Raw genomic sequence first — 10,395 nt, forward strand, 5'->3', positions numbered from 1 at the left:
ATTGTATAGAAGTGCTCACACGCAGACACCGGCTCAAATTCAAAGCTGCTCACTGAAGGAGGCAGGGGACGGGGGGGTTGGCCATCTACCAGGAAGAGGTTTTAATCACGTTTACACTGTCAGAGATGGAGAGGCTGGATGTGAGTGGGTGTCTGCAGAGCAAGGGCACACATTGTTAGCACTTCCATCACAGACACACCCTGTCTAATTAGACAAAACACACTCATCTGCAGCCTCTCTTTTCTGCAGATCTCTATTATAGATGTGTGTGAGACCTTGTGTTATGGGTTTTTTCTTCTGCATAAAGACACACTTAACAGTGATTTCAACACCAATTTCTGTTTTTCTTTTCCTACGCAGGTACCAGGTAAGGGTGGGGGGGTAAAGGCTAACAATAGATCAGCTGCATGATTCCATTTCTAGCCTGTAATGGTTGACAAAGCCTGAGAAAATGAAAATGTGAAAATGTGGCGGCAGTGCACGTGTACCAGGGTGCATGGACACAACTCTGTGAGTAAATAAGAAAGGTCTTAGTGTGCTGAGATGTTTTCTGAACACCTTGTAGATACCACAAAATGTTTTCATGTTTATACCCAGTCATATTCTTCAGTTTCATGACAATGATAACCCTGACTGCGACGGAATATTAACCATTTACTAGCCCACCAGCATGTCTTTAGAATAGTATGGCTAACACAAACAACGGAAGCTAAGGTTACCCAAAATCCATTAGTTGTGTCTAACTACGGAATACGGAATAGCCCAAAATACACAATACCGGTTCTAAAGAGACTGTCTTTCCCATGAAGAATGACACCATCAGTTCTTCCGTAAGAGCCCCGAACTGACAGCTTTTTACATTCCAATGACAACGTGAAAACGCAGTCCCAACGATAACAAATTGTGCAAGGAAATTAGGCATTGGTCGCTCCAGCTCCAAATGACCCAGATAAATTTAAACAAGACCTATGCCTATGACCCAGTAGAAAACATTTTTCCCACAGGTCCATGGATCAGCTGTGATAACATCTTCGTGGGTTGTACGGTCCCTTGTGTGCTGAACCACAACATCCAACTAAGTTAATTGGATGTTACCTGGATGATTTTCTAATGGACAGTATGTGCTTTTATTCCATTTAACCATGCTGTACAGTCCAAAACAATCCCTTTGATAGATAAACTTTGAAAAAGACACAAACAGAAAATGTACTACGGACATCAGACGTCGATAAGATGACTATATCCTTGGACATTTTGTCTCTTGTGTATTGCTGGTTCAAAAGCACAGGGTATTTTCAACCACACATTCATTCTAAAGCTTTAAATTTCTTTCAAAGAAATGTCTACCGGTGTTTTCAATCTTTTGTATGAAGTCTTTTGTGGTGTGGACGTTATGCTTCAAGGTGGTGAGGACCAAAACGCAGAGAAGAGGCAGATAGTAAGGAGAGTGTTTAGAGGAAAAAAAACAAGGCATACAAAAAGGCAAAGAATCAGTCGAAACCTGAAAGTCCAGAAAAGGGAAAAATCACACAGGGAAACGGAGACAAAATGCAAAGCCAAACGGAACGGGGTAAACACGGACAAAGGGAACACAGGGGTTAAATACAAGAGCAAGGGAGGAACAGATGAAACACCAGGTGAATCCCAACAGGGCAGGGACGCCAATCACCGAGGCAGGAAACACAAGGCAGGTAGGAAACCAGACTGTCAACATAAAACAGGAAACAGAACATGCAGACACTCACAAGAAAACACAAGACAGAAACTACAACACAAGACAGGGGAGGAAACTAGGACACAAAGAAGAGGAGACAAGACAGAACAAAAAACACAGAGGAGGAACAGAAAACAAAGCAATATACCAACATTATAACAGTAGAATTGGTTTTTAAAGGGCACAATGGCAGTAATGTTACATACAACAAAGTTAAGGTGTTGTTAAAGGCTGACCATTGCATTTGACTCTTGATCTGTCCTTCTTTAATACCAGTTAATGCAACAAATCAAGATTCAAGATACGTTTTATTGCCATTCAGCAAAATACAGAACACAAACAGGTTCATAAATAGAACTCTAGGACTGTACTGTATATAAAAAAACAGAATAAATAATTTTTTTAATAAAACCATCCAAAGAGCACAATGTTATGGGACCTTTAAATGTCTGTTGCCTCGACTCCGCTTGAATTTGTCCCGTGGGCGGGACTAAGACAAATCTTTAGAAAGTTAACCATCTCTTTACCGACCAACTGGTTCCACTCCCTGGATTCCGTAAAGAACAAAAATAATCGAGCTGGTGAAAAAACTAAACCAAGCAGGACTGAAGGCACTGACCTTTCACAATTCTTTTCTGACCAAGCAATTACAATACATCTATCAATGGATTCACCTCAACCAACCAATCAACTCTCAGATAGATATCCAACTCACCATGTGTAACATAGTAATACCACTGTAAATCTAATTTCTATTTTGCTGGACTCTGTTGTGTTTATCTTTCACCTCTCCATCCAATTCATTCAATTATTAATTATTAATTGAAAAGTCTACAAGCCTTTAAGAAAGACGTGTTCACTATTAGCTTTACAATGATTGTGTAAGATCCCATGAGACACATGAGTATTCATCCCAAGGGAAATTGTTGGATTTAAATGCTATAACATTTTTTATAATATAGTTTGGCGGTCACACCGTTGGTCTCATCGCTCTGAGACAGCTAAGCCAATCAAAGTGATGGATGACATCAAGAGCTCAACAAATGAGAATCAGCTTCTTTAGGAAATGAGGCAGGTTAATAACGTTAGTCTTAGCTGAGAGGTATGACAAAACCACAGGTCCTGTTGCTGTATCATGTCGTGTAGTTTTTTGGTGTTTCCCCTTATTTCAGGTTTGCTTGTGTTTGTGTTGTGTGTGGTTAGCCTCTCATGACTTAAACCTGCATGGTCAGACAGTGGATTGATAGATAGATGGACACCTGTGGACATGTCTGTTAAACATGGTTCTGGTACATCCCCTTTTCTGCAAAATGTCAATGAAAAAAGGTCTGGGTAAAAGGAAAAAAGTCATCCTCAGTGCTTGCTCTTGGTGGGAATTGTTGGGTTTCTGTAAATAACATCACAGAGTGCGGTCTAGACCTGCCCTTTTATGAAAAGCGCGATGAGATGACTGTTGTTGTGATTTGGGGCTATATAAATAAAATTGAATTGAATTTTATTGAATCCTGGGAGATCTCCTGGGAGTATACAATTTCTCACCAGCAGCCTATCCAACACCAACAACTGGCAACCCAAACCAGCCCAAGCACATGGCTGCATGACCCAATCTGACGGATCCCAACTGGTGATGCCAGTCCACTGGCCAGGACTTTATTCATGTTATTCCTTCCTTCCTCAAAGATGGATGGATTTGGGCGGCCTCTAGCTCACCCGGTGGGAGCGTTCGACCCATGTTGGCTGGGTCCCGCAGCGGCCCGGGTTCGAGTCAGAGTTGAGTTTTCTGTTGCACGATTAAAACAACTTTCTAACGCACACATGCAAATCAAGTTCTTTCCTGAGGCTACTTTATGGAGGCACCGTGGATTAGTCCAACGCTTAGCCCCGCCCAAGACAGTTGTGATTGGTTTTAAGAAATGCCAATAAACCAGAACACGTTTTTCTCCCATCCAGTAATGTTGTGTAGACTAGCCGACCCTTCTCTGCAGCACTGTGAAGGAGGGTCTGGCAATGAGAGCCTTGTCCTGCAATACTGTTTATTAGTCCAACCGAATGTGGCACAGCAGCCCACCAGTACATACACAGAAACTAATCAAATTAAAGACACCAGCATGTGACAAAATGATATCAAGAGACAAGATCATATTCACTTTTCCAAATATTCATTTGACAAATGTAGAATTTAGAATGTCATTCTCGCGTAAACTTAAAAGAATAGCACTGTGATAGCTCATGAGTTTTACATATCTGTTGCCGTAACCATGTCATGATGCAACGTCTCAAACTCGATGGGAATTCTAAGACGTTCCCAGGGCCTAGCAGTTAAGACACCAACCAAGGATGTCAACACAATGTCCCCAGTTGAAATCCAGCCTTCTTGAACGGCATTCTCCATCTCTCTCTACCTAGTTTCCAGCTATTTCTCTATCATTACTAATAAAGACAGCCAAGACAGCCAAACCTCATCCAAACCTTAAACTCTACATGACGCAACAGCCAAAATCTGACCGAGACATGTTGTTGTTGGGACCCATCGGGTAGCGGAACTCTAGGAGGCACTGATGCTGGGGATTTAGCTGGTTAACAGCGACCAGTGCACAGCAATGAAAAAAGGTTTCCAAGACTGTTACTTTTAATCAAACCTTTGTGTCTTCAAGAAATCAAGTTAAAGGAAAGACTGGCAGTATTCCATATTTTGTTATTGCCAACAAATCCTGTGAAAAGACCTTTAACCAACAATGTTTCAGTTTGTCGCTGAAGACAAAGATCCCAAGCCTGTCTTTGGACATGAATTCAAAAATATAAGTCTGACAGTGTATGTGGGATTAAGTCAAAATAAACACATTACAGTATGTGTATGTGTGTGTTTGTGTGTGTGTGTGTGTTGATGGTGATGGAGGAGCATGTCACCCATTGCAACAGCGTGGCCCAATGATGTGTTTTTATGATACATCAGTCTGTTATACACACACAGTACTTGTTTTAGATACATTCATTGTTGGTTTGAGTCTGAACATGGGATTAGATGAGATGAAAAAAGAAAAAGTGAATCTATCCTTTAAATACTCTTATTAAGTCAGTCAAATCTTTGTCACACTGTTTTATCGTGTAACTTATGTGAGATCCACAGTTAAGACTTATTGCTAGTAGGTCACCAAGATACAGGGGAAACGTTGATTACAAAGGATTTTAAAGATATGGATTTCACACAAATAAATTTTAATTTGAACTTGACCTAAATATTGGGAGAAACGCAGCGCACTGAGCTGAAACACTGAAAACAAAATTCATGAAAGGTAACAGGAGAAAACTGCAGGTCTTTATAATATTGACTCATCAGCTTTGGGAACATAGCGTGGCAGGATTTTGTGTGTGTGTGTGTCTGTGTGTGTGTGTGTGTGTGTGTTGTGTGAGTGTATGCAGTATCAGGCTACTGAAGTGGAAAGCTTTCAGCCTGGTCACTAAGTGGGGTTACAGCCCAGCACTGATCACTGCACTCCTCTATCCTCTTCTTCACTCACTCCTCTCATCTCTCTCTTCTCTCTCCATGACCTAGCTCTCCCTCCCTCTTTTTCCCCTTTTCCCCCTGCTGCTGTTTCATACTGTCCATCTCTCCCCCTGCTTTGTTTTCTCTTTATCTCCCCCATCTCGCCTGTCCTTTCCATTTCTTCAGCCTTCACTCTCTTAAAGCCTTTTCTTCTCTGTCGTTCCATTTCCCCTCAGGCGTCTCGTTCTCTTCATCTCACCATGTCTATTTCCTTTCCATCGCTCTGCTTCTGTTTTATTTTTTTACTCACTCTCTAATGGCTCTCTTGTCGCCCTGTATGCATCCCTTCAGCTGCAAACGTACTTTATGATGTGCTTCTTCTATGCAATACCACTGCTTAGATGTAATATACATTTACAGGTCACATGGTATGCTGTTGCTATAATGTGCAGAGTTCGTTTAAAGGCTAAGGCACATATTAACTTATATGTGTTTTTTTTAAACATATTTTACATATCTCATGTGCGGAGCCAAATCAAATATGTATGCAATGTGATCCAGTACATCAGTATGCGCTCTGACAGTAAATTATTGCTGCTTCTGTGAACTTGTGTCACCACCCACACAAACTACAGTATTTTTTTTTAGTTTTTGGCAAATAAAGAGCTTCTAATTCTGTTCCAATCTCTCCCTCCGTCTCTCAAAGGAGACTCCGACACTGTAGAGTTGGATATCTTCCTTCCTCTGCTTTCATGTTTTATAGTTTGCTCTCTCTTTCTCTCTCTTCGCTTACTCCTCTCCTCTCTCGTCTGTCTCCTTGATTACTCGTTGCTCTCATGCCGACTCCTATCTGCCAACTTGAATTAAACCACAATCTCAGCTGATGGGCTGGGTTTGTACAGCCCGATGGAGTGTGTGCATGTGTGTGTGTGTGTGTGTGTGTGTGTGTGTGTGCGCGCACACAGCATAGAGGATGCTTGAGGCTGGAAAGAGTTCCATCACATGTTTTTCCACTCTAATGAGAAAAAAAAATATTAAAAACTCACAGACACACACACCACTTTAAGCCAAACACTTAAATAGAAGCCCAACACTCCACCTCTACATGCGGACACTAATGAAGGGCCCTCAGGCAAGACACTTAACCCCCAATGCATCAAAGCCATTGTTTTACAATGGTGATTACCCATCATGATAATGATGAAGGAAAACAGCTGCCTGCTGAACAGCACCACTTTCCCTGGAAGAAGGTGTCAATTTAGCCTCTTTGGGTTCCCCGCTTCACTGTCGCCTGGGTTTGAGTCTTCTCCCACCCTATGAATCACCTTCATATACATTTATTCTGAAGGGTGATAATTGTGTGACAATTGTAACACCGGCCTAAGGTCTAGTGGCACAGTAGCAAAGAGTGGAATGCTTACAGTATGTGGGTAAAATGTGCTCAAAAATCAAAATCAGGGGTTAGGGTTAAGAAGAAGTTATTCCAATTCCTCCTGAGGGGAACATGAATGTGTGTTGCTAGCATGGGTAACAACGGCTTCAGATACAACAGCAGACAACTACATAAGATGCTGATACACAGACTAATTTGCTGAATCCAATAACACAACAGCAGTCAAGTAACTTTTTTTTTTTTTAAAGGTGCCCTGAAAACCATCTTTCAACCTTGTTTCAAGCCATTCTAGTGTGGTATAGAAAGCCTGCAGGAAGACAGGAATGACTTTCAACGAGCTAAGCTGCTTGACTCTGATTGGCTAACAGCTCGCTAATGAGAGCTTGGCTATCAGCATCTGGCTGTTGACAGTTGTGCTGGGCAGAGGATGCTCATGAATAGAACTATTCATGAGGAGCTCATGAATAGTAATGAGCTCAGGCAACATGACATCAGACTGACCAGCTGTTGCGATTGGTCTGACTTTGCCTCTTATTTCTTTTCAGTGGCTAGAGGAGGTAGCAGTTCATTTTCACATTCACGACATATCCCACACACATATGGACCTGACATAGTTAAAAAAAAAAGAAACGCAAGTAAAAAACGGTTTTTTGTGGCAGGGCACCTTTAAGATTATTTTTTGGCCTCCATGTTCAGAGTTAAGAACACCAACACGAACTCAGTATTTCAATTTTTTTATTTGCAGCTATGGACTTTATAGGTCAACCTTTAGCCACTACCATGCCTTCTTTCTCAGGTGTTTCTTTTTTCTTATGTACCCCTTACCACTGGAGCTCCGTGATGCCGTTACACACTGTTACTGGGAGATTTGCGATGCTACTGAAATGGCTTTACAAGTTGGCCTAGTTTATCAGAGAGCCTGGTGGGGATGCAGCACTAAATGGTTAACCAGCCTTAAGAGATGAGAAGGCAATGAATAATCTCTCCTTCAGGCAAGGTGCATTCATCTGTCGGGAGGAGCCTGGAAATCCTTCAGAGCGTCTAGTCTGTGTGTGCTCACCAAGCAGCTGAGCAAAAAGTCAGTGCTCAGTCAAAACCAATATATGGAGTTATGTTTTGTGAGGCTACGCTTTGCATTGATGGAAGACAAGCAGTTGGCATGATGGCCTTCCACGGAGCCTAGTCGTAGAAAGCTTTACTTAATGTACTGTATAGTCTGCTTCGTCTGTAAGTGGCCAGAGCACTTACACTGGATCTGAATAGTTTCTAATGGGGTCTGGGCTATTGCTGCACCGTTAAACCCTCTGCTAGCAGCTCTCATCCGTATGGGAAGATTCCTCAGACGACTGCTCAGCCTACAGTTTGAAGCAGGGCGATAAAGATGGTCAGGTCAGCCTGGGAGCCGGTCATGTCCTCACAGCTGTTAATGGCCACACATTATAAATGCTACTTGACATTTTAAAATAATTCAAGTGGTTTGATACCATTTTAAAAACCAAAAGTAATCTTGAAAATGGTTTTGAAAGCAGTCATAAAAAACCACGACAGGAATTAAGAGAAAACCATAGTAAACAACACGCACACTTGTTGCATGATGACATGGTAGATTAATAATTTAACAAGTCCACCGGACATCAATGCCTCACTGTTCTCAACTCTTTTGGAAGCAGACATGATCTTGGACTCTCCTAAAAAGCAACCCTTTGGTGCAGGCTAATATCAGGACAGGGCTAGTTATGATAGGAATCATTTAACTTTTATTCATACTCGAGAGATCATTGAGCGACAACCCTTATTAAAAATGTGATCAATTCAAATAATATGGACAAAAACACAAAAAATAAGCAATTTTTAAATTGTCCAAAAGGCCCGAGTGAGTTGATTTCATTGAAGTGTTGTAATTTGTTCCAGGTGTTAGGTACACTAAAGTTAAAAGCAGTTCTTCCACGTTTGGACCATGAAGCAAAAGCCAGTCCGCAGAGTGAATCGGATATTGTCCCTCTCAGTAACAAATAAGTAAGTGTCATGATTTGGCTTGCTGCCTCCCCAGTCCTCGTGTGTTCTGTCTTTTTTCCCTCTCCCTTGTGTTTTGGTTTGTCATCTGTCTGTCATGTGTTGAGTTGTTGTGGCGATCCTGGGTCTCTCCCCCTCCTTGTCAGGACACCAGTGGCTTCTTACTCCCCTGACGCAGATCCAGTAATGTCCGCTCCTGTCTTAAACACCAGCTTTCCAACTAGTCTCTGCCAGATGGTCTGTTCAGCCAAGTGGTAACACTCGCTACGGCGAGCCTAAGAGTTTCTTGACAGTCTTCCTTTTGTATCTCTTGTTTGACTTGGTCTGGTTTAATTTTTTTGGCTCCTGTTCCAGATACCCACTTCAGTCCTGAAAGCCCAGTTTGCCTGCCTGAATTGTTTTTTCGGACATGTCTGTCGCCGGTCTGCCCGCTCTCAGCCCCAGAGGATTCAAAGCCTTGTTATTACCTTTATGTTCAATAAACCTCTTTACCTGTTTCCAACCTTACCTCTGTGTCTGCTCCTGAATCTGGACAGTTTCAAGGTAGTTTTCCAACAAGAGCCATATACAGTTAGATAGGTAGATAGATAGAAAGATAGATAGATAGATAGATGGATAGATAGATAGATAGAGTATGTGCCTGTAGCTGTGCTTGCTGAGGATCGATACTGTTATGAAGCCCCCTGTCATCCTATCATCTACTGACTTGATGCAAAATAAGCCTAAACGGTCCATGAACCCAGTAAAGAAAGTAAAATAAAAGAAGGGTACTAAACAACAGTTGGCGACACATTGAAGAACTGCTTGTTCATTCCTAAGGCCATACTCTGGGGCTTGAGCACCCACGGAAAATACTGAGCACACCCACGTGTGCCAGACTGCCAATGGGCTACATTCATTTAAAATTAAACATGGCAGTTGGTGCTAAGTGGATCATCTGTCATAGTGTGATTGGTTATGTCGCTGTCAGTCCCCTGCTCCATTGATTCTTATTTTCCCATGAAACTGATCGCGGTTACTTGTCAGGTAAACTCTCCATTTCCAATCCTATCTGTATTTGTGAGAAGTGGCGCTGTACCGAGTTGAAAAAGGGCCCATTTCACAGCTCTATTTTATTAGTTTTTTAAAAGGCATGCGTCCGTGAGCACCCATGGAGGAAAACCTACAGTTGTGTTCAAAATAATAGCAGTGCAACATCCTTAACCTCATAACTCATATTTTTGATGTGATATTGAAGTGAGTCCCATTCCTTGCACGTCTCAACATACAAATGTTAATTCCGATTGAGTCTGCGTGGACATGAATGCACCTTCATGAGAAGGGGGATGAGGTTTAGACATCCAAATAATGCCGTCCAAGCAAAACTATAAGTGACACAGGTACAGTATATACAATATATACAGCACATATGTATATCATACACCCGCACATATCTTCTGTATGTAAGAACAGGATGACCTATACTTCTAGTGATGGCCAAGTGATTCCTTATGAAGCATTGTGAACCGTTTTCATTTATTTTCTGAGCCCACCATATGGTAATCTTGGTTTTGAGAAAAAAAGCTTAAGACAATTCAATGTGCTTTAACAATTGGTTGAACAAAGAGCTCCTAGTGGGCTCAGAGAATAAGTATATGCATCATGAAGCTTCGTGAGGCTTCGTATGGCCATCACTACCTGCAGTATATCGGCGCATAGGGATGGCAGCAAGAACCAACAAAAAAACCTTCATGAACACCAATCATCCGGGGATGTGAAGTGGACAAAGTGGATGAATCCGAACAAACACTA

Source organism: Etheostoma cragini, chromosome 9 (genome assembly GCF_013103735.1).
Source record: "Etheostoma cragini isolate CJK2018 chromosome 9, CSU_Ecrag_1.0, whole genome shotgun sequence".
Taxonomy (NCBI): Eukaryota; Metazoa; Chordata; class Actinopteri; order Perciformes; family Percidae; genus Etheostoma; species Etheostoma cragini.